General features: G+C 37.9%; 1 pseudogene; it reads left to right on the forward strand.

The window, feature by feature from the left end:
* The first annotated feature begins 1,680 nt into the window (after positions 1-1,680).
* LOC102949108 lies at positions 1,681-25,288 on the forward strand (annotated as a pseudogene).
* The last annotated feature ends 1,356 nt before the right edge of the window (positions 25,289-26,644 follow it).

Below are 26,644 nucleotides of genomic sequence, written 5' to 3' on the forward strand. Positions count from 1 at the left end.
TACATCCTACCATCGGGAAGGTCCAGGTGAAGTTTGGCTAATAACCACTGGGAAGCTGTCCCAACTTAAACCCTAAGTGACATGTTTTCATCTCAATTCCTATAGCAACCACCTTTTGAATCACTCATTCATTTGACGCCTACAATATGCTTATTATTTTGAATTAAATCAGATAATGGATATGAAAATCCATTAAAACTAAAAAGGGATGACCTAGCATTTTCAAAGCATGTTTCACAATATAATAAATGTATAATATTAATAAATATTACATTTAATAAGGGTTGCCTAGTGAGTGTGAAGAACAAGCAAAACCACTCTGTGCATGAGGGTAGAAATCAGAATAGTGGTTTCCTGGGGGCAGGGCAGGTTAGGAGGAAGAGGATTGAGTGGCAGGAATCATGAGAAAGCTTTCTAGAGCGATACAAGTTGAGAGAGCAGACCTAGGCAGGCTGACTAGTGACTATGTCCCCAACATGGCCGCAGAAAGAAGTTCCTGCTCAAACCTCAGAACAGCCTCCTCCCCTTGAGTAACTTACGTTTTCTAAGAAAGCAGGCTACCGATTGATGCATTCTTCCAAAGTCTGAGGTGGGAGTAAGGGGAGTGTGAGAGGCTTGGAAAGTGTGAGTAGAAGAGGGAGGGCTTCTCTCAGGTAGGGGCCAGAGGCAGGAGCCCTCAACCCTGTCCAGGCTTAGAATGACCTGGGAGCATTTTACCCCTCCCCAAACCAATTAATCAGAGTCTCTGGGGATGGTGTTTGGTGCTAGGTATTTATATAGCACAGCAAGGCTGACAGCCAATGGTTCATAGGTGACCAGTGAGAAACGTTCTGTATACACTGAGGCCAAACATGTTAGAGATCCTCAGACACAGTGGTTCTTCAACTTCAGGTGCATCAGAATCTCCTGGAAGACGTTCAAACACAGATTGCTGAGCCCCACCCCGGGAGTTTCTGATTCAGTAGGTCTGTGACCACCAGGCCCAACATTTGCAATTTTAACAAGTTCCAGGTGACGCTGATAATTGCTGATCTGGGACCACACTTTGGCAGCCAATCGGCTGAGTCCACGACCCTTCCCCAGCCAATCGGCTAAGACCATGATCCCTATAAAACCTTTGTGCTTTTGAAACTTGCTCTCTCTCTCCGGTATCTCACCGCTGTGTCGGTGCAGGTAGGGGATTGACCTCGAGCTAGCTTGACTAAAGGCTCTTTGCTTTTGCATCGGACTCGGCTCCCTGGTGGTCTTTGGGGATCACGAATTCTGGGCATAACAGAAATATTCTAGATCGTTAGGGTTTCGGTTGCAGGAGAGTATCCACTGGTCAAAACTTAACCTCTGTATCTAAAAAGTGTATATGTTGCTATATGTAATTATATCTCAATAAAAAAGATAGTACAAAGATATTAAAAATACTAAATAGATATTTTTATCACAAAACTTCAAAAAGCTTGTATCCTGTTACTGCACATGAAAAATCTCCAAAAAGTGGATATAGCACCTTTTATCCATAGCACTCCTCATTTTTAAAGTGTTCTGAGATGGGTGTATTATATGGAAAGGTCTGTGCTATTATATAACATTTGTTTCTATTTTCTACTATTATGTTTGATTCTCCAAGGCAAAGACAGGTTTTATGACTGTCTGTACCCACAATACCTGGCATAAGACCCTACAGACATGTGCCTTGTTGCTGCTATTGCTGAAAATGATGCAGATAAAGACAATACAAGATACTACAATAAACATAAGGGTAAGTAATTTGCCCCGGGCCACGGGATCAGGACCATAGCAACCTCAGCCCCAAGAGGTATGTGTGGAATCTCTTGTGACAGAGGCAGGATGAGGGGGGATATTTTAATGTGAAGGTTCTATTTAGTAGCTCTTAGATCTCATGAGGTGGCTGCATTCTCTACTCATTTAGCAGATCATGCTGCCACTTTCTGAGAATTTACTCACCTTTAAAACACCCATAAAACATTCTGGTGCTAGGCACTGGGGAATCCACAGTGAATAAAACACAGCATTTGCCCTCAAAAAGCTCATGGTCTTGTGGGGGAGAGTGTTAAAGAGATGACTTAAAATGCAGCGAAGTAGAAGCAAGTGCTATATGAGCTCAGAAGAAGAAATAACTCATTCAGCTCTGGGACGATTTGAGACACTGATATTTGCCAGTCAGACACAGTAGTGGAAGACATCCCAAGCTGAAAGAAGATAAAGGTAATAAGGTAATACATTTGGAAAGGACCTTACATGTCAAGTGACTATAACTAATATGCCTTATGATCTTATACAAGTTATTTATCGTCAGCTTTTTCATCCCTGAATAAATATAATAGTAGTTTAGATGTGTTTAGTGAAGCTGGAACACAGTTTCTTGGCATGGAGACATGGTTGGATGAACTGGGGCCAGGTTGCAAAGCTCTTATGGATCCAAGAACTGTAAAGTGGTGTGGATTTTATCCCTCAGGATGATTTTAAGAAGAGTGGCATGACCACATATGTATATAGAATGTCACTTAAACCCATACCACACAGAAAATTCTATACAGACTTGTGTTTTTTCAGTATCCCCCCGCCCCTGCCCCAGAGTGTTGGTCTTGTTTACCCAAACACATTGTAACCTACATGAGGATAAGATCCTTATCTCACACTAAGGTCATAGAGTACCCTTAATGTGTATTTCTTGATTATCTCTTATACAATTATCTGACTTACTACTAGACATCTTAATAACATTTATAAGGTTTAATACAATCATATGTTACAAAGCCGATGTAAGAAATCCTAGAGCACAGGATTTTGTATTTTACACATTTTATGGAGAGAAGCTTGTCTTCATTTTCCAAAAGCCTTACATTCACCTCATACTTGCAAGTAGCTGGGTGGGTATCTCTCCATATGTATGGAGAAGTCTCTGGATGGTAAATTAGGAGGCTGTTGATTGTAGAGGTCTATGTAGAATTAGGGAATAGAAGCTACTATGTGCAACAAATCCCAGCTGAAAACATTAGAAGGCAGGGAAAAAGAGACATGGTGAGAGATTGAAAGTAGAATAAAGGAAAAGAAATGGAAATGATAGAGGCAACCAGGCTACAGATCTATTCACTGGTGAGTCCAAACTCTTCTTTGGAGACCACTGGATTTAGTGGTTCAGAGGCAAAAAAATGAATATAAATAAAGTGAGAAAAATCAGTGATGACTTTGTAGACTACTGAAGCCTTGACTTGAGTGAGTTATTTTGTTTTCCTTTGTTAATCTTTGCCCATAAGTAGAAACACACAACACAAACACTTGGACCCAGTGTATCTCAGCCCCTCTTTGGGTTCACAAACCCTGGATACTGCCCTCTAGACCACACACTCCCTCTCCTCCTTCACGAAGATAAATTTCGCATCAGCCCAGCAGTCAGCCATCATCTATTCTCAGGGGAAGAGTATATAGCATGACCTCCCTTGAAATATTAGCTCTATTTACACGGGTTTGCGTGGACCACATTACTTATGAGTCACCAAGGGGAAACCGAGCCTCCAGTAGATAAAGCGATCAGCACAAACCTCTGTAAATAAATCTGAAATTTCAATGAAGGTCATGCCAAGCCTGATTTATTCCTCAGCACCCTATGAAATAATGTTGACCAGGTAAGTGGTTTTCATTTTTTTCCTCCATCCACATAAGGGAGAACGTTTTAGCTCTAAGGAGCTTGTCATGCATGTAACAATGAGCATCTGGCTAGAGAGATAATACACCCTGAAGGAAATAACCTTTTATTATTATATTAGATTCTCAGTTCTGAAAGGCCAGGTCATATAGCAACAATTTGGTGTTGTTTTTAAATTTAATCTGGTGGTACAAGTTCTCATAACAAAACTTAATTGAGGAGCTATTGCTCTACAATAGAAACTATTTTTTATTCAATAAACAGAAATGGAGCGTCTACCTACAGGAATCACTGAGCAGAGCATGAGGTTAACCCGTATAAGGGTGATGAAGATAAATATGGCATGGCCGCTGAAGGCCTCCCTGTGTCTCCACTGAAAACCCCCAAATGTTCTCAGAAGTCAAGCAATGTCAATGGCATATTGACTAACCCGTCAATTTGATAAGCAAATAATCATTCAATTAATTTATATTTATTGAGCATTTTCTAAGGATAAGACTTTATCCTAAATATTGAGGTGGGGATAAGAAATAAAATGAAAGCATAAAAAAATTTGCCTTAGAAGTTTACAATACAGTTGAATCCTGTTACAAAAATAGTCATTCTAGTGAGAAAAAAAATAGACAATCAAATTAGGTGGGTTATGTTTCATTTTTTTGTTTTGAGCTCAAGAACCACTTATCCTTTCTGAACTGAATTTCCTACTTTTCCATCTGTCCTATTGTATATAGCCCATATGTGTAGCAAAAGGACTTCAAGACCCCAAAGAATTGTCCTTTAAGCAGGAAAAAAATATATGATGACCCTAGAAGATCTTAAGTGAATTGTTGAAAAAAAAAAAAAAAAGAGAAAGTTCAGGAAGTCAAAGATAAGAACCAGACATTAATTAGTTCTTTAAAGAAGAAGATAAGATGCCAATAATGCTAGAAGTATGCATCACAATATGATTCTCCAGGTTTGGTAGGAACGTACAGAATGAATGGTAACAGCTTCTGCTTTCACTTCTGTCTCGAATCATGACAAAAGGTAACTTCAGTGTGTATGGGTGCCCTTAGAAACTACACCCTAGGAGAACAGGCTGTCCCTCTATCCAGTGTTAAAACACCAATCTCACTCATTCTAAGAAAACTTTCTTTGGTTCTCATTAAAACTCTCATTTATAGGCAAACAATTGATAAATTACTCTTAAGATATTTCTTTCTGTTTATAAAGCATCCTTTTCTTAAGGAGTCCATTGTATACCTAAGATTGAAAAATCTGGATTTCCTTACACTGACTCATTCTTACTTTAACTGATTTCTTCATCTTCACCCTCTCTTAAAATCTTCTCAGTTTTTCCAGTTTCACTTTTTTTCAAACAAATACTTCTTCCCTGGCAGCCTGGACTCACACCCTGTTGGAGAGAATGGCTCAGGTCTTTCTATCTGTGGTAACTCTGATCTCCAGTAAGGCATGAGCAACTGTTTTGGATAAGATACATATATGGTAATTTTGTTGGATTTTCAGTCTCTGCTTACAAAGGTTTCAGAACATTTGAACCGGGTAGGGCATTATCGAAAACCTGAGGGCCGCTCTTTGTCATGCTGAGGCGCTCGCCTGTATCTTGTGCCTTTTTTTCCATTTGATCAGGCTTTATGTGTGCTTTGATCCCGGCAAAACATAACAAAGATATTTTTCAGTTGCAAAACTCCAACTATATATTCACTGAGGGCAAAGCTAAAACCGTCATTAGGCAACAATGATGCTTTGAAATTCTGGCTGTAGAATTTTGTGGAGCATATTCTCCTTCCCCTTTATGTGAATAAAACTCTTTATAATGCTTCGTATTCACGATGCCTCCTGGTTTCCCTGTAATGCAGCCCTGCTTTGTTATTCCCTCCTTGCTGCTAAAGAAAAAGAGGACAAGAGTGACTAAGTAACTTGCCCAAAGTTATTCACATGGATTAAAATGAGAATATTAAAACTATTATAAAGAATGCAATGAATGTCTTTGCAGTCACTGGGTCTTCCTGTGGCATGCTAATATCGCCTGAAATGCACACTCTCCCTCAACTACCACCTGCCAGTTCAAATTGAATCCTTTAGGGGCTAGATCAGGTCCCACCTCCTCAAGGTCCACTTCTTCCAAATCAACCTTCTATGAGCTTCTCTCAGATTCACCAATGAATACAGGATCAAGTTCTTGAGTCTATACTGTATTTCTGTCTATGCAATCCAAATTGGTAAAGTCTTAAGGATAGTAACATGTTTCCTACTTCTTTTGTACACAGTGATATTCATCCTACTTCGTGGCAACAATAGTAACAATAATTATTTTATTAGTTGACAGAAAGCACTAGATTAAAGTCAAAAAGAAAGCATGAACTTATGTTGCCATTAATAAGCTCTTGAAAAACCTGAACAAGCTAAGATTCAGTTTTTCAATCTATAAAATAAAAATGGTAAATAACATGCTTTCTGAGTGTAATTATAAAACTAAAATTCTATGATTCTGTCATTTTACTTGCACACATCCTTTGGGATGCTAGAAGGGGAACACATTTACCACTCCTTTTCCTCCTGCTTCTAACTTTTATCTGTTATGTTCCTTCAACCCTGACCCAATTAGATCGGCATTTTTAGAAGTAGAGTGTAGACAGATGTTACTGAATGAAGATACTGCTAGTCTATTTAACTGGACTATACTTTAAAACACGTATTTTAAATTGACTAGAGTTTTTAAAAAGGAAGTTGAAATTGTATGTGAAAATGCTTAATAATTGAAGGAGGAAAAAATTTGTCACCGGTATTATTCATCCTCTGATGGACAACATGTTCAATTTGACATTATGATATTTGAGTTTTAGTTCAACCCGTTATCTAATTAGGTATTTGATGAATTAAAATGGTCTCTAATGTCCCTTCCGGGACCAACACTCTAGTATTTGAGAGGTCTGATGGGCCTCTCCTACCTCCCTTAAATAGCTCCATATCTAAGTTTCCAAGACCCTCCTTTCCCCCATGGTAGTGTTCTCTTTCTCCAAGACATGCCCTCCTAAAACAACTTCCAATGGGTGACCTATTCTACTAGTTTCCACCTATGTTAGTCTTACCCACATTTATCCCAGCTCTTTAGAAACCTGTTACTGCTTTAAATACCTGAGGCATGAAGCAAGCTCGTGTTGTCCATTAACATGCATGGTTGAGAATACAGGATCTCTTCGGAATCTGTCCAACATGGCAAAAGCAGCTCCTGTCAGATCAGAGGAAAAAGTGACCCATATTCCCTTGTCTGTTGACCAGTCTCCTCAATTTTCAGCAGGTACCTGCTTTTCATTATGATTTGATATTTTACAAATACCAAATGATACACCAGCATTAAGGAAACCAACCTCACAGGACTTTTTGCCAATAATTTTGAATCAGCTAAAACTCTCATCTTCCATATAAAAGTGACAACATGGCATAAAGAAAGTGTTGGCAGAGACCCAAAGCAGGAAGTTACCTTAACTGGCCTCAGTTTCTTTATCTATAAAGTGGAATGGTTGTGCATGCCCAAAATTACAGGAATTATCTAGTATCTTAAGGTAGATCGAGACAACAAACTATCACGCAGCCATTCAAATCAAAAGTACATAAACTGTAATAAGATGGAAAAAAATCTAATGTTAAATAGTAGTAGAAAAATATTGTATTTTTACTTCAGTAACTATACAAATACATATGTGTATAAGTAAAAAACACTACACAATAAGTGAGAATCATTTTAGAGTGGTAATGAGTGATTTATATGGATAACAGCTTGAATAATGGTGGACTCTTCAATTGACAGTATGGTGGTTAGAATGACTGCTCAAGTCTCATCCAGCAATGGAATTCTGTGATCCTTTTATAAATACATTCATGCCAGGGCACCTGGGTGGCTCAGTTGGTTAAGTGTCTGACTCTTCGTTTCAGCTCAGGTCATGATCTCACAGTTTATGGGTTCAGGCCCCACATCAGGCTCTGTGCTGACAGTGCAGAGCCTGCTTGGGATTCTCTCTCCCTCTCTCTCTGCCCCTTCCCCTGCTCTCTCTTTCTCTGTCAGAATAAATAAATAAACTTTAAATACATTCATGCCAACATGCTTAGCAAGTATAAATGGGGTAAGGAGCTTCTCATCAAGATAAAAGATATGTAAGTATTTTAAGTATGGAAAAAATGCCTTTATGAAAAAGGATGGCTGAAATAGACTCATTTATTTCTGTAGTTTCAAAACAAGGGGAGATCTTTTGACTCTCATCTGAAGTTTTCCTTTAGCCGAGGAAGGATTAGGCACCCATGGTTCCTTCTACATACTTTTTTTTTTTTTTTTTACAGATAGCAATTACCACATTCCACAAGGACTATCTTTATGTCTAACTTTCCCAGGAAACTGTGACCCCATGAAAATAAGAATGGGGCTTTATTAATTTTTGAGTCCTTCAGAACCCAATACAGTGCTTGGCATACAAACAGGGGCCAAATTAAATGTTGGCTTGAATGAACAAATAAATGAGAGAAAAGGAGTAGTTAGCATTCTTCTCTTAAAAATAGATACTATAGCCACTCAGGAATTAGTGTTCCATCCCAGGACCAGTGGGCTGGGTTGTTGTTGTTTTTCTTCTTTTTGTTTGTTCCCCCCCACCCCCAAGCCATCTTTATATACACAGCCCACTGGGCTATCTTCTTGTTGCCAAAAAAACTACAATTTACTTCACAGACCCAAGGTTTGCCTGACCAGACTCATTAAATCTGATAATGCTTATTGTTTTAGTCATAATTGCTAATAAACCACCTTTGCTCATATTGATTTATTTCTTACCTGTGCTCATCTTTGTAGAAGGTTTCTCCCAACCCCCTTCACTCCCACAGTGAAGACCATAAATATATTGGGGAGCATATTGGCTCTCTGATCTTCTTCAGAGAGAGAAACTATGTTTCCTAAGCATACTGATACACCATTCCTACAAGTCCTTCGGGGGTACCCAGGAAAGCAGTTCTAGACAGAAGTCCCTGTTGGTGTCTGGATACAGAGGCATATATAAAAATAATTTGTTTTTTTACTTGTCGATGTTGTTTATTTCACAACTGTTTTCTCATTATTCAGAATACTCCCCCTGTGTTCTCTGTCTTTAAAAGTTCCCTTGCTACTGGCTCCTTCTAGTCAACATTAAATATGCCTAAAGTCTGTTCCATCCAGACATCTCCCTCTCTCTTACTTCACCAGTCAGTACTTTAAAGTGTTGCCCACAACCATTGTCTTCACTTCCTCTCCCCTTCCAGCCCCTCCTTACCCCACTGCTCCAGTGAATCTATTCTTCCAAAGGTCAGTAGATACAGTACCTGGCCTCTCTGCAGTGACGAACATTGTTTCCATTCTACTGAAACCCTTGTGCCCACTCTCCTTGGCTTCTTTGGAAACCCCATTCTTTGTTTTTTTGTTCTACCTCTCTAGCCACTTCTTCAACGACTTACATTCTTTTACTGCACTTCAAATATTTGGGTTGTGTTTCCATTTCCCTTCTCATTTTACTTTGTCTTCCTGGGAGAATTCATCTATTCCTATAACTCCAGAAGTTCCTGTGTGCCGATGATTTTCACAGTCCAGCCATATCCTTCTCCTGAGCTCCAGAATCATATAGTGAACACTTCCATTTGAACATCCTAGAGGCACCTCAAATTCAACATGTCAAAAAAATGAACTCATTCCACTTCCCCAAATATGCACCTCTTCCGTATTCATAATTTATCTCCATAAAAGATAAGATCATCTATCCACTTACCTGAGGCAGAAACCTGGTAGTCATCCCCACTTTTCTCCTTTTTCTCCTTTTACCCTCCTCCCACTTCAATCACCAAATCCTGTGCTTTTCCTTCCTCTGTGACCCAAACCCATTCACTTCTCTCTATCTCCACTGCAAATACATTAATTCAGTTTACCATCTTTCTTCACCTAGACTATTTCCTTCATTCCACCCCTACCCTTAGAAGGTATAGTAGAATGAAATCTGAAATGATTCATTACTTTATTCTCGTAGTCAAATTATTTTCATTAGCCTAAACATGTTTCAGTTCTATGTAGTTACTTTACCTTGATCTTCAGATTGCTTAGAGATTACAAATGAGGCTAGATGCTCAAGAACATCACAACAGTGTCTTTTTCCCTCTGCCATCCTTAATTTTGAAATTGGAATTTATCTTTTGTTTCATTCATAGTCTCATTTCCTTCATGGTATGAATCAACCAGAGCTCATAATGCAGAAGAGTGTTACAAGCACTTAGGTTACAATGCAGCCCATTTGCTTAGGTTATAATAATTAATGTGTGACTTGCGGTAAGATATTTAATATCCCTGGGTCTCAGTCATACGAGGATATGAACAGTGTGTACCATAAAAGATTATTGTGAAGACAAAATTTGTTAATAGAAGTAAAGAGTTTAGGCCTGGCACATGGCAAACTATGTTGGCCTTTCTCATTATTGTTTTAGTTGGCTTATTTCTTCTCCTTGCAATTTTCCTGAGCCTACTGCTCATACTCCACACCCAGTTGCCCTCTTTCTGTCACTAGGAACACCCTTTTAGGCATCCCTCCTTTTCTTCAGGCTAGCCTCACACCTGTACCCAAATGATGGCTTAATGACCTTCCCTTTAGAAGGGAGGGAAGAAGAGCTCAAGAACAGGAGTGACTACCACAGTTACAGAGTAAGTCAATGGCAGAGATGGAACCAGATCCTTGTAGCTTATAGCTCATAATTTCTCTTGTCTCAGAGAAAAGGATGGCTGTCAAATGATGGCTCCATCCTGCCATGGTGTCTACAACTCCCATCATTAAAAAGACTTCCTAAAATACCCTGGAGAAACTTTCTCTTAGGAAGTCATTCCCACTGTTTTCCTTCCATTCCACTTCTCTCTCCTTCATTCCACAAAGCACCTTATAATTATATCAGAACTTAGGGCAATTCATTAAAATTAGTTGTTTCTGTGTCTCCTCTCGCCATCCCCCTCACCTATCCACCCAGCCACCCAGTAGCTTGTGAGCTCTGTAAATGGAAGGACATCTCATTAATCTTTAAATTTCTAGTGCCCAGCATGGGGCCTACCTCATGGAAGATAATTCAATAAAAGTGTATTTTATGAATTAGTAAATATATGCTCTAACTGGGTCAAAGAATAAAGTATTTGAAAAATGGCAACATCCCAAGGGAATGTTTTAGATGATTTTACACAAGCCAGAATACATCAGAACTCTCATGAGTTTAAATCCAGAATAGCTGGTTTTCATGGCAGGACACTTTCATCTGCAAATAACAGAATACCCAACTAAAAGTGACTCAGATTTTAAGGGTTCTATTTATTGCTTATTTCACAAGAAGTTCAGAGGTAAATAGTCACTCACCATCGGTGAACCAAAGGAGAGAGGGCAAGGGTGTGAAAAATCCACTTTCTCTTCTGTGAGGCATAAATTTGCCTTATCAGGTTTTTCCTCTCCTGCTTTTAAACTTCTGTGAAACTTCCTCCCCAAACCATTTTAATTTGCTTCTATTTTATGCCCATAGACCATCTTCCCAAATAGATGTTAAGCTGGTCAAAGGGAAGAATAGTGTCTTCTGCATATTTGCATCTGTCACTGAGATAATTATTATGCCCTGATAGGCACTTACAGCTTAGTCATTGTTTGAGTAATTAATTGATTCAAAGTTCTACTCATGTCCTGCACACAAAGGATTTCCACAAAGAACAATACATGTTCCCTATTATGGAACACAGGTTTGAAGTGGGGAGGGAGTGTCTTCACTTGCTTATCCAGAAAACGAACCCAAACTCACTTGCACTTTCTTGGTTCTCTGAAATGTTACTGCATGAGTCTATGATAGGATTCATTTCAGATGAGTTCCTCAGAGTCATGCCCTTATACTGTCAACATTGCCACAATGTTGTCCGGATTGAGTTGAAGCTCTGTTGATTTAATCCAGAAATTTATTTCTGACAGACAGCTGGGTAGCATTTGTCACTGTGTTCTGAATCCAAAGTCAAAGAGATTGAGAGTCAGTGTCATCACAGTTTGGGTGGTAGTGAACCACAAACGTGGTTTATTTCCATCATAAATTGTTATTTGTTGCTTTTACAATGTGCATAAAACCATAGGCTAAACAACGGGAATACTTTATACATTTTACAAATAAAGACGTGAACACTCTGGAAAGAGTACTATGTTTTGGTATCCAAGTTTCAGTATTTTATTAAGAGGGCCTATTCTCTTTAATCTAGACTTTTTCCTCATTTATATCAGCCAATGGAACAAAAAATAAATATATGTGCTATCAAAACTCACCCCCTTCCCTTTGCACATATTTAGCAGAGGACGCCGTTCTTGGCCTCACATCTCACAGATTTCTCTGACAGCCTCAGCAGGAGAGATATGTGAGACAATCCATAAAAAATGTAGGGCTGGTGTAGACATTCTGTCAATGAACAGAAAAGTAATTCAGAGCCCCTGTTATAATTAAGCTTTCTATAATATTTGCCAACTAAAGTCAATTTGGAAGTAAAGTCCCCATGTGGAGAAGCCAGAAACTCTAAGTACATCCCCAAACAATTTTTTAAACTATTGGCTGTTTCCTAAACCATCACCATCACCACACATTATTTAGGGTGAAGTCTAGCCAACCATTTCTATTTTACTTCACTTGAAAGATGAATTAACTTGCATGAATCAAAGAAGGGGATTGCAACTTCTTAATTTCCCAGAACTCTGTGAGGTTGATGTCCATATGTAGGGTTAATCAACTGTTACAGCAGATGAATCCTGGATCAATCAACTTGAGATAAATTCACTATGTGATTGATTATTTGTTTTGTACCTGGTTGTCCCTAAAGGATTTAAAGTAGAATTCAAAAGTGTACATAGTATAATACAGAGCACATACTGGAAATGGAACACAAATTTGTCTCCAAACTTCCAAGAGAACTACAATAAAAAAAAAAAGTAAGCTAGCAGTTACATCACTTAATGTTTGGAAGATAAAACCCAAGCCAGGTTCACAGAAGAAATTGATTCTTCTGGTACTAAGAACAGAGTCCTCACAGAAAAACCCTGTCATGCAGCGAACATCTTTTTTAAAAAACACATTCACATTATGAAAGCATTAATGGTTTTCATAAGACCATTTCCTAGAAAGCCTCTCAGTGTGCTCATTGACATGACACTGAAGTTCAACACAGTGATAGCATTTTCCGTGGTACTGCCATTACTTGTGTAGATAAGTTAGGCAATAGAACAGGAAATTAGCAAGTAACATTTGTTTATCATCTACCAGGGTAGCCTGCTGAGTCATTTGCATTATATTTTAGAGGTGGGCAATAAAAATTAAAGAGATCTTTCTTTTTAAAAAAATACTCTAAAATTAGGGGACAGATGGGCTGTTACTTAGAGTGCTCTGGCTTTTTGAAAATCTTCCTAAGATTTCTTGGACCCAGAAGCTGTACCTATCTAAGCACCCTGAAGTAGAGATATAATTACTTAGAAACTTTGGCAGGGGAGGGGGGGGGAGAAAAAACCCAAAAACCGATTTTCACTAAAATGGCAGTTGTGTCTAAATTTATATAGTCTGGCTATGTCATCGACCAAATCACTACATAGTTTTCTTAAATTTCTATTCCCTCTGCCAATACATTAGCTTCTCCCAGGGCATCAATTACTGCAAGCGATTTTTTGGAAAGTATTCAAAGGCAGCTACCCTAGCAGTTCAGTGAACTGTAGCCATCCCCCAATGCAATCTGTTATTTCTACAACCCCTACATGTGTACTAAATTTCACCAAAATCTATCAAATATACAGAAGATATTCCTCTTTGATAAGTTTGCTCAGCTTCCATTTTGTCTCAAGATGAATGACTGTGTTAAAAATAAGAAATACAGAGACATCTTGATATCCTATCATAAGGTATACAATTTCAGCAAAATAGGTCAATGTAGAACAAAGCCATATTAAAACAAAAAGTTTCTGGAGGGTTGAAAGAGAGCAACTACTCCAGCGGAATGAAAAACCCCATGAACTACCTACTGATAGAACGGCACACCTTTTATTAAAACTTTAATGAGATTGTGCACTCAAAGCTCTCTGGACTCAAGCTAACTTTCCTTACTGTGTAAGAGCCCATATTCCCCTCTCTGTGACCTACACACACCCCTTACTATTCTCAGGGGAAAAAAGCCTGTGGTAGAGTGTATTTTCCAAGAGGGCTGCAGCAATGTCTCCTATCTCATGTGTTTTTCTGCAGAATGTATTCTTCTTGCCCCTGAGAGGTGGAGTCTATTCTCCACCCCCCTTGAATCTGGATGAATCCTTTGAAAGTTTTGATTGATAGAATAGGTCAAAGTGATGTCGTGATTCTTCTTGTCATAATCCTTAACTGAGCCGTCAAGTTCCAACTCCTGCCTCTTGCAGCTTCTGTAAGAAGTCTATGCTACTCTGATAGATAGGCTCTTGGAGGGTACTGAGACACAAATGCCAGCCATTTGGACTTCCAGTTCAGTTGAGCCTTCAGATGATCTGGTCCCAGCTATTCTCTGAAGACAACTGCTTTAGATACCCTAACAAAAACTCCTTAGGAGAGCCTGGTTACCCCACAGAACCACGACAGAAAACAAGAAGTTGTTTTTTAAACCACTAAGTTTGGGAATGCTTCAGAATAAGTCAAACTCCCTAAATATCCTTTCTCTCATATCTGTTCCAAATGCTTGAAATTCTTTTTTTTTTTTTAAGAGAGAGAGAGCAAGAGCAGGGAAGAAGGAGAGGGAGAGACAGAGAGAGACAGAGAGAGACAGAGAGAGAGAGAGAGTCCCAAGCAAGCTCCACGCTGAGCATGGGACCGATGTGAGGCTCAATACAACGCCCCTGGGATGATGACCTGAGCCAAAATCAAGAGTTGGATGCTCAACCAACTGAGCCACCCAAGCACACCACCAACTGCTTGGAATTTTATTCCTCCTTATTTTTGCCTTTTAAAAATTTCACTCATGGGGTGCCTGGGTGACTCAGTTGGTTCAGCGTCTGACTTCGGCTCAGGTCATGATCTCACAGTTCCTGGTTCAAGTGCTATGTCAGGCTCTGTGCTGACAGCTCAGAGCCTGGAGCCTGCTTCAGATTTTGTGTCTCCCTTGCTTCTTGCCTCTTCCCCCACTCATACGCTGTCTCTCAAAAATGAATAAATGTTAAAAAAATGTTTTTAATAAAAATAAAATAAAATAAAACAAAATAAAATAAAATAAAATAATAAAAAATAAATAAAAATCCCACTCATCAAAAGTTGGCTAATTCACTCCCTCTACCTAACACTAACTTCTCTTTCCATTCTAGGCTCATAATAATTTTTCCATATCTGTATTCTATGAGTTTCCACTATCATAGGATATAGAATACACACTCTTCATTCATGGATTCATTCATTCCAGAGTATATATTGAGTGCCTCCTATGTTCCAAGAAAAAGTGAATGCAATGCAGTGCCCAACTTAAAAGAAATTAATGACTGAAGGGGTGACAGATATAGACAAAATGGAGGCTCGGTGATTGTGGAGCTTCATAGAAACACTGAGAACGGATGGCAGGAAGGCAAGGGGTTAGAAAATACATGAGCTCAGCTTGAAGAAAAAAGGAAGGATGTTCCCTATAAAAAGGACCACATACACAAACAAACTTCCCAGTCGTGAGAGGCAATATGGTACTTCTGGGAAGCTACCAGTACTTCGGTATTACCTAGATGCAAACCAGAAATTTTAGAGTGGCTAGAAGACTGAAGAAAAAGGGCATATATTAGAGACAGATTACAGACAGCCTCCTGTACCATGGTAAAGAACTGGGATTTTGCCCCCACAAAGACCCTAAAGAGAGCCTTAAGAGTGGCAAGGTGAATGCCAGGGTCAGATCAGAGCTATAATTTATTTTCTTGGCATATATATGGAGGGTAAGACAAGAGGAGAGCAAATCTGGAAACAGAGTTCAATTAAGAATCTGTGGTAATAGTACATCCTAGAGATGGCAAGAAATTGCCCAAGGGCAGTGGCCATGATCATGGGAAAGAGAATTAGTCTAATCCAATTCCTGCACTTGTAAGAAGGAAAACTAAAACCTCGGAAGGGTAAGAGGTTTCCCCTATGTTCTAACAACAAATCGGGAAATGTTGACATTAAATTCAAGTTAACTGATTCCTCACTTTCTCCATTATATTAAAATGATATTTCCAACCTCCTAGATTATTTTCTCTTTAATAAAGTGATCAAGTACTCCATTTTTATATTTATATCTTTATATTTTTCATAACATGTAGTGCTGACCCTTATATATAGTGAGTGCTTGAAAGTATTTGCTGACTTTAACTGATGCTTAATTCACATTCTGGTGGCGTAGTATATTCATGTATACCATACTACTGTTATTAATATTCTTTTCAAAAAAAAGTTATGAATGTGTAGCAATTTGTAAAAGACATTGTTCTGATATAAAGAGCGGAAATTTGGGTAGCAACAATGTGTCATGGTATTTTTTTTTATTTGAGAGAGAGAGAGCATTAGCAGGGGAGAGGGGAAGAGGTAGAGGGTCTGGGGAGAAAATCTTAAGCAGGCTCCATGCTCAGCACGGAGTATGACTCCATGCTTGATCCCATGACCCTGGGATCATGACCTGAGCCAAAATCAAGGGTCGGGTGCTCCACTGACTGAGCCACCCAGGCATCCCATGTAATGGTATTTTTAAGAAAAGTATTTACTCATGCACGTTTTCCCCTTCTGTAAATATGAATCCTATTCCTCTGCTAAAGACCACTTAGCACCAACTTCAGAGAGGTCTCCCCTGATCCCCCAAACTCACAGCTATCTGCAAGTAATCATGTCTTCTCAAGCTTCCATGATACCAAACGTTTAGGGTACATTAGAACTTTATCAATTATTTCTCATATTTTTCTAAAATTGTTTTATAAATGTTGACCTTGTTTTCTCAAATGTACTATTGTGGGTTAGATGGGCAGTGAACACACTTGCTTCTCCTTTTCATTGCATATGGTAAGGAAACAGAACATAGTTATAAATACTTGACCAGGCAGTTTATAGGAGTCTTGAGCTTGCCCTTGCCCTTACTATATTTATAAACAAAGACACATTAAATAATTATAAAATAGCATTTAAAGGAAATAGGCATGATGGCAAAATGAGGAAAAAATATTTAATAAGTTAATATAGTATTTTCTTGTACTTATAGTCTAGTTAACTAAATGATAATAAAGTCTTTTGTCTAAGCTGTTTCATAAGCATTATGTCCTTTACCTTAGAAAAAGATATATTAAGGAACACAGAGTAATTAAAACATATTGGAGCTATATATAAAGGATTGAATTACCAACTTTATTCTAATCAGTCAAGGCAGACTTCAGAAGTAATTGTGTGCTAACATGAAGTTTTGTAGAGTGAAATGATGTTATTTTACTTGGTCTTTGTCTATGAGATCTATAAAGAACGATGTCTCTCCAAGGGAATACACAGGATCTTGAAGATGTCAGAAGATGATTGCAAACCTCATGTGGAATTCTGAAATGTAACTAAAAGTAAAATGAAGACAAAGATGATTTTCTCCAGTACCCTGAATCTAGAAGAAAATCATTGCATCATTTTCAGCAAATAATTAATTTTGTTTTCTTATAAAGGGACTGCTATAGAACATGTAGGAGTCAGCCAGTTCCATTGTCTTCCTCCTTTTCCTCACATACTCACTCATGGTGACTAACGAAATGAGCCAATAATTATTTTTCCCCTTGCAAGTTCTTCTCTGCATAGAGTGGGAGCTCATCTAGCTAACCACTGGGGATGGCCAAAACCAACAAATAAAATAGAAGAGGCAGAAGACTGGATAGATCACAGAGGTATGTCATAGGTCTTTTAATATAACAATATTTTTAAATAAGAGATCATGTTATAGTTCCATGGGCTCCTTTGCTACCACGAAAACAAGAATTGCCTCTTGTGCACAGAGTCCAATAAACATCAGGTAGTAGATTTCCAGTACATGAAATATACTCTACTACATTTTTCCATGTTTTTTAATTCAATTTTTATGGGCCTCTGTGGCTGAAGGAACTATGGCTAAAGGAACAGGGTGTGCTGGGTATTTTAACACAGGCTGATATATGCTCACAGAATTACAGCGATGGAATGGACCATGAGAATCAATTTGTCCAATCTCCCTCATTTCATAGGAAATTGAGGTCTGGAGCAGTTCTTCGCAACTATGTACATATGATGACAACAGAGAAAGTGGACACATTTTTATGCAACAATAGGATTATCTGTAAAGGCCAATCATAGCTAAAGGCAACCATCTGGGGGCACCTCAGGCCTGCTTGGCCACCAAGAAGGCTATGGGATCATTATCTCAGCACATCTATAACCCATTCACAGTACTTCAGGTTGCTAAGGTACACATCAAGGGGGAGCTCTGGTCTAGAGTACATATACTCAAACAGCAGATTTATAAGAGTAACATCTGAATTTCTAACTCTCCATAAGGTACTTGTATTGTCTTGGCCAATTGGCCAGGGGCAATGGTTAGAAGTAGGATGGTCCACACTAGAGATGACGTGATACAAATCATGGTTGTAAGAAATTTCTAGCTATCTTACATATACTTAATGTCTCTACTTTTCAGATCCTTCCAAGATCTCTAGTCTTAGAAAATGGAAATGTAAATCATTGCTCTATCCCACTCTTCCCTCCCCACTCAATAAGGTTTATAGTAACTAAACAGAGTTGTGATTTTTAGAATAGAAGAAATATTAATGTGAATAATTGCTACAAGTTCCACACATGCATGGGCACACACACATGCACGCACGCACGCAAGCACTGATGGAAGTCTATTCTGAAACAATTAAAATCCTATGATGTTGCATGGCTCTCACTTTAATTTTTAAAAATTCATTTCAACGTACCATTTTCTTTAGCACTTAGGCAGAGGCAGGTTGCTTCCTGGGTCTGTGGGTTGTCGAATCTCCACCTCAGTAGCCTTCCCTAGCTAGTCTCAGAAACCTTAAAGGGCATCTAAACTATTTATGAACTTTGTGCTTCATCTGATTAAAACCTATATGAACCATTCTTTATTTTATATGGCGCTTGCGGCAGTGCCAAAATCAAAAACACCAAGGTAACTGGGCAGTGGTGTTACTAACATTCTGTTCATTAGCCCTTCTTCTCCATCATAACTGTTTCCACAATGAGGTCTTAGCTCTGAAAGAGACAGGGAGAAAATACACCTGCTTATGAAATGTTTTCTTGTATACTGCACGCTTGAGAATGTAACAAGATCCTTGTCATTCCATTAAAAATTACTACTTTAGTACATTCCAGGTTGAAAACAAATGACTACAGAATGATTTTTCTAAACATTTGGAAACCTTGCTTTTTAAACAACTCCACTTCTGTTTCACAGAAAAAGCCTCAACTATTTATTCATTTCATTTGACTACTTTTTAATCTCAGTTTTTATGAGGACACTAATGACCCTCACAGATTGTTACCCTCCAGTGAAATAACAGAGCTTTGGCAGTGGCTGGATTCCAGTTGAAGAGTTCTGAAACTCACTGTAAATCTTCCTGTTTTGTTGTTCTTCAAACTAGGCTTTGCCATCTGCCTTATGAATTGAATTTTTGTTGCAGTATTTCACATGGTCTAAAATATGGTTATTGCCATCCATAAACTGAGGTTCCTGGAGAGTATTAATTAAGTCCAAAATATTGCACCAATGTGCACAGTGAAATACAACACAAATGTCATGGCGTGACCATCATTATAACCCTCTTTGCATTCCATGATGGCTCCTCTCTCAAAAACCCGGAGACAATTTGGTTGTAGCAGCCAATGAAGTTAAATCTGAAGACTTAAATTCAGGTGTATGAGATAAATTGAAACAGATCTTATTGCTCCCAAACACTCTCTTGGAAATAATGGCATCTTGACATTTTATCAGTCACTCAAGCGGTCATTCTCAGCAGTATCAGCCGGAGCTTGAAGGATAGAGCTGTAAAGAAAGGACTGTCAGCCATAAACATTCCTCAAAACCATGAAAACCACAAATGAGAGCTTAAGTAATGGAGGACGCAATACCCTTGATATTTCAACAATTACCTGCAACAACAGGCTTTGTTCAGAACCGTGGTCATTTTTTCAAAAGCTTTACTTGTCAGGCCCAGACTGGGGTAACTAGAAACAGAAAAGAGAAGAGGGAGGAGAGAAAAGGTGGATCTGACATCCTTAGGTTAAAAAGTGAACTTAAGTTCACTGCATATTTAAACTTATGAGAATTTTTCAGCAGCAACAAACTACAAAAAAAAAAAAAAGAATAAAAATAAAACCACTGAAGATTGAACCAAGGACATTAATATTATTAAGCTTGTGGTGAAGCTTTGAGATCATTAGAAAGGCATTTACACTGCTCAGCTGTTTCCTGTGTGGCCATTCCTGATGTCAAATTATAGAAGAGAAAAATAGCAGGGAATGCATTGCAGGGAAGAGAAGGTAGTAATGGATAAGAATGTAAGTATGGGAAGGCAAAATGAATTTAACTTCATTATACCTTGGGAACATATCACTGTGTTGTGGAAGAAGAAAGACTAATTTTAAATGGAGTTGGTGCTATTATCTTGGCAATTGGGACCCAAGAAAACGAAATGAAATTGAGTATACACCACAACCGAGTCACCCAAACTCAAGAGACAGCAAACGTGGAAAGGTTAAATGTCCTAGAAATTGCATTTGTGGAGTTTCTCAACACAAGAGATTAATGGTTACTCAAAGCAATGGATAAATATTAGCTGAAGACCATTAGCGGGGGGAAAACACATCAGTGCATCACAGTTCTCAGGGCTTATCAGATCAATTTTAAATAGGTTTATCTTGGACTTTTCTAACATTTAATGAGGAACAAATTGTTTTGTTTTGTTTTGTTTTTCTGTTTCCTCTACCCATGTTGACTTTTTGATATTACCTAGGAGAGAACAATTAAAATAAATGGGTCTGTGACAAAGTGTTAATTTGCTTGTCTCTGAAGCAATTGGAAAGGGTCATTTTATGATTGTTTCCTCCTATTACACAGTTTATCATAAGTATTTAGATTGACTAGCAGATTCTTTAGATGCGAAAAGAGTTTGAATGGTCATTTGGCTGTTTCCACAGACTTCATATAGCACCTACCTAAACAATCTCAGACTAATGAGAATCTGCCTACTTTTCGGTAGCTCTCCGTTCGTGTTAATCAAATTGTCAGTCACTTCTCTTTATGTTTAACAACAACAAATGAAAACAAACACAAAATATATATTATTATCTATCTGGTGCCCATCACTGGGCTAAGTGTGAGGGGAATTTTAAAAAATAAATAAAGCCCAAATCCTTATCTTAAGAAGTTTAGCATCTAGTAAACCTAATTCACTCATATGAATATAAGTCCATTTCTTTTGTTTCTAGGAAAAATAGGGGGGAAAGTGCAATTATTTTACCAATAGCCTCTTGAATGCATACAAGAAATACTTAAGTCCAAAGCTTCCTGATTAGGCATTAACAAACCATTTGGAGGAAACCAGAGAATAGTACCTAAAGATTGTAAAGCTTGAATATCAGCTTTACAACTTGGGGTTCTGTGCAATCAGCTCTTCTTTGTCTCTTAGTCCAGGTTTACTTGGTTCCCCCACCAACTACGTGGCCTGCTTGATCATTCCTTGTGAAATCACAAAGACCTCTATATATGAATTTGCCTCTTAAATTTTACTGTACTCTTGTTTGTTTTTACTTTATTTTTCTATGGTTACACTCCCAAATTCAATAAGGACTTTGCAAGACCTATCTAAATCTTTTGATAAGCAGCAAATAAAGCAACACAAATGTTCAAACAAATGGTTCAATTTTGAAGTAGCAGGTGACATTTCTGCTTCCTTCAATGAACCATGCATTTCATCTTTATTAAAAGAATCTCTCCTTTTATTCTATGTCAGTAGCTCATAATAAGGCATCAGTAGAGTAGTTCATAAGCACTACTATGCTATGGCTTGGCTGACCTGTGAAACAACTTCCCATGATCCCAATATTTCTCTTTGTGAACAGTACACCCACATAGGACCTGCAATGTCACAATAAACGAAATAGCACAGAAGACCATGTACACTTTTCATATACTGAGGACTATCCAAAGTTGCAAATCTGAATACATTTGTTGTCTGAAAGCAAAGTTCATGAGTAAAGGAAGCTTTGAGAAGATTATTTCATGAGAGAACAAAAGACAAGTCTCCTCTAGTGATCAGAAAAGAGAAAAAGTGTGCATAATTTTGCGTGTTAAAAAGTTAAAAAGAGAGCAAAAATCTCACATAACTTCTAGGTCATATTTTGCTTTTAATAAACATTTTTCTATCTAGAGTCTTCAAAAGAGTGACCAATATCTATCCTACCCTTTCAGCTAGAACATAAATGCCCTTCGTCCTGCTCATAACCAAACCAAAACAAAACAAACCTATGAAAAGCAACAGTTGTTCTAAAAATTGCTTGGAGCCCAATTATAATAATTGTTATTATTTTTTATTATTTTAAAAAAAGAAGAAAAATGCATATGTAAAGGGCAATGCAGTTAGCAGGAAAGATGACAGAAACTAACCTGGAAAGGTAGGAATCCAATAAGAAAGGTAGACAGCAAGAAGTATTTTGAGACAGAAAAGGAATTTAGCTACTGTCTATCAACCCTCACCCAAACACAAAGGACCAATGGATAGGGCCTCCAACTGTACGGTATTTCTGGGCTCACCCAAGCAACAGGTTAAGTGAAGAAACCATCTTGTTTCTCTATTTCCTTCCCCACTTCATGTCTATACCTATTTTTCTTTCTTATTTATCTATTCAGCCAGACAAGTATGAATGAACTAACTTTTAAATTTCCTATAGGAGTAGCAAAGATGCAGGATTCTGTCTTTATGCTTAAGGAAATTTGCCTGTAGATGGGGAGTGAAAATTTATATTTGTATTAATAAGTAACTAAAAAATAAGTAACTGAAAATATAAGTCCTTGATTCTTCCAAAAGAATTTGATAATTAAGAAGTTCTACAGAGAGTGTCTAGCTTTGCAAAGAAGGGCCAAGACCTGAATTTAGAAACAGGAACAGACAAGAGCTGAATTTTTTTGCATAAGAAAATGAGGGAAGATACTGGATTTTGTTGGGATGGGGGTAGAGAATGAAGGAGAAGGAAAAAAAGAGTCGTCCAGCAATTTACAGAAGTGGGAGAAGGACTTTTAATGAGAGACACTGTAATATTTGATTGTAAGATTTTGCTTTGCCAGGATATAGACTCCATTTCTCTCCTCAAACTTTCAGTAAAGTCTGCAGAATGCAAAAAACAAAAGCAAACAAAAAACTGGTATTTTTGTGTAAATGAGAAAAATGGAATAAGACCCATGCTTAGATAGAGGCCACAGTGGAAACAAACAAAGAGAAAACACAAAAGATGGTAAATCTGGAATTCAGAGAAGGCAAGAAGCTGGAGCCAGTTACTGACCTTGATGATAGAACCTGCCTTCAAAAGGCTGAAAATCTTGAGAAAGGCAGGGAACAGGAATACAGGCCAACCTAGATTTTAAGAAAGGAGACCAAAGCTGACATCTGGGTTCTCCATGTAACTAGTCACATGAGGCTACCATATGTCTGTGTCAAATATGTAATAAACACCAGAACGTGCTAGAGAGAAAGTAGAAATAAAAGTAGGCAGAGAGTCAGGAAAGGATTTTAGAAAAAGTAGAGTTCAAAGCATAAGCTTTGACCTGATCTCCCTTGCTATTGTAAAATATGACCACTTCGTTATAATGTTAACACAATGTCATTTGGTAAGCTGTGTGTTGGCTTCAAAGGTTTTGTAAAGATACCCAAAGCCCATAGGGACTGGTCATATGTAACCCAAATTTAAAAAAAAAAAACTGAAGAAAATAAAATTTCTTCAAAGGATCTCCCAGGAGAGTTCTAGTTTTCTTTGATCTTTTCAGCTAGGGTCTAATGCTAGTAGTGTCTTTCCTATGAATTCTCAACATAGGAAATATAAAGAATGCAAACTTAGAATCCCACTTGCTTCTTATGTGACAAGAGGAATAGCATAGTTGTCAGATGTCTTTGAACTCACTTCTGACATGTCTAATGGTGTGACCCTGAGAAAGTCATCTGACTTGTCTGAGCTCCAGTATTACCCTCTGTAAAGTAAGGATGAAGGCAGCTACTTCATAATGTCATTAAGAGAATTACGAAACCTCATAGGTAATACACTTAGCACAGTACCTAACACACAGTAAATATTCAATAAACTGAAATCTTTATTTCTATAAATAGGAGTTCCTATCATAAGCCACTCCAATGTAAAATTATTTTCTTTTAGATGTATATTCATTCATTTTTACAAATATTTGAACTCAATTGTATTATGTAGATGTTAAAGGAACTACCAAAAACATAATTTTTCCACCTTCTAAGAATTTGCCACACACACCACATAATATTCTTTAATACAAACAAATGTCATTAAATGCCAAAGGGAGTAAATAGCATATACCACAGTATAGAGATTTCACTGTGTCTCTGAAAAAAAAAGGAAAGATTATCAGAAAAATATTTTCAGATCAGCAGAAAAAAATGTATTGCTCATGCCAACTTAGTAACTATTTAATTCAATATTTTGACACTGTTACTGGGTCAGGCAAAGGTCCATCAATAAATCAATAAATATTTAATGAGCATCTACTATAATCAAAGATTATTGATGCTCTAGGGTTAATGGTGGTGGCACTGCTGAGCAGAATGCAGAATACCACTGCCAGCACAGGGAAAGTTTCTGGGCCTCTCCCTTTCAGCTCACCACCAGCTTGAGATTACCAGCATGTTCATGGTGATACCTAATTGCAGACTGCTGGCTACAAAAGGAGAGGAGCGGGCAAAAAGGGGTGGGGTGTCAACCAGTTTGGCAACAAGTACATCTAGCCAACCAAGCCCCTCCCCCTGGGGTGCCCCATCCACCTGTACCCTCTTACTAATTATACTTTTGGTATAAAAGAGTACCTCTATGAGAAGGATAGCTTTGTTGTAGCTAGGTTTCATTGCATGGGCAAGGAATTTGATAAACTTAGAAAGAGGAGGGTCGTAGAAGGGGTTCTGATTATGCATGAGTATTGGCTGGCCCATGCATTACTGCTACAGCTAGGAACAACTTTCTTCAAATTACCAAATGAAGTGTTAAATTTAACCCAGGAGAAGAGGTTGAAAGACTAAAATGCTTAATGGCAGAGATACCAAGCCCTGTAGGTCATTGATGACTGCATTGGTAACTGGCAGAAACCAAATTTTGAATCTCATCAATATCCAGACCTTTCTGCACATATTACACAACCCAAGGAGCATAAGAATTTGTTTTTGGTTCAGCTTCAAGAAGAAACCTTATATGCAGTCCCTAAAACTGCAGCTGGTAGCTGCACCATTGTTTGAACTGTATGATGATGCCCTGGGATAAAGACCCATCATTTCTAGTCTCCCTTGGCTTTGGGGCAGGTTCAATTTTATATACAACTGAATTTCTGAATGATGGAGAAAGTTGCTCTGTGAGAACAGCTGTACACAGTATAGAATAAACATGGTAGAAGAAGTGTTTTGGGTTTTTGTTTTGTTTCATCTTTTTCCCAATCCCTAAAATGCCAGCTACTATCCACTGTTTGAATAGTAAAGTTAATATAAAAAACTAGACAGTGGTGTAGCCAGATGTGAAAATATTTAACTTTTTGTTCTGTATTTTTTGTATATTAAAGAAAGTGGACTCCAAAAAATTTTTTTCTAGCATACCATATCCTCTTTAGGTATCAATGTATTATAGAAACCTTAACCAAATCTTATGATAAATACACTATAGTCATGACTGTGCTTGTGCTACATCTCATCCTTATGCTAGCCTTTTACTCTGGTATTTTATTCTGATATATTAGGACAAATCAGCAATCTCAAAATGCTCAACAGTATGTGACTTCTCTTTCTTTTCTTCTTTCTTTCCTTCTTCTTTCTTCCTTTCCTTCCTTCCTCCCTTTCCTCCTTCCTTCCTTCCTTTCCTCCATTCTTTTCTTTTCCTTTTCTTTCTTCCTTTCTTTCTTTTGTTCTTTCTTTCTTTCTCTCCCTTTCTTCCTTCCTCCTTTCCTCTCCCCTCCCCTCTTTCTTCCAAAAAATCCTGTTTATGTCATTAGGGTGGTGCTTTATAAACTTCAATCAATTACAGAAATTACCAGGGGCCCTTGTTAAAATGCAGCTTCTGATTTCAGTAGGTCTGAAATCCTGGTGATGCTAAATTTCTGCATTTCTAGTAAACTCCCAAGCAGTGTTGCTGGTCTATGGACCATACTTTGAGTAGCAAGCACTAGTTCTTAAAAATCCTTTATATCATGATGACTATAGTTAATAATACTATATTATACACTTGAAAGTTGTTATAAGAGTAGAGCTTTAATGTTCCCACTATAGCAGCAAAATGGTAATTATGCAAGGTAAAGGATATGTTAACTAACATTTTGGTAGCTATTTCACAATATATGCATGTATCAAGTCATTACATTGTATACCTTAAACTTACATAATGTTACACATCAATTTTATCTCAATAAAACCAGAAGAAGAAGAAAAAAACCCTTACAATGCTTCAATTCTAAGCATTTCTTTCAATAGCTAGACATAGCTGGGGAGGCAAGAAATACAAGAGGAGTCTGCCTGCTTCTATTTGCTGACCATCCAATAATTATGGTTAACAATTCCTGAAGACTCTCTTTTTTGCCAAGCATTGTGCAGTGTGCACTGAATTCATTATTTCATTTAGGCTTTACAATGACCCTGTGAAGTAGGAATTATTATTTCTGTTTTACAGATGAGAAAACTGAGGTTTGGAGAAGCT

The sequence above is a fragment of the Panthera tigris genome, chromosome D3 (genome assembly GCF_018350195.1).
Source record: "Panthera tigris isolate Pti1 chromosome D3, P.tigris_Pti1_mat1.1, whole genome shotgun sequence".
Lineage (NCBI taxonomy): Eukaryota > Metazoa > Chordata > Mammalia > Carnivora > Felidae > Panthera > Panthera tigris.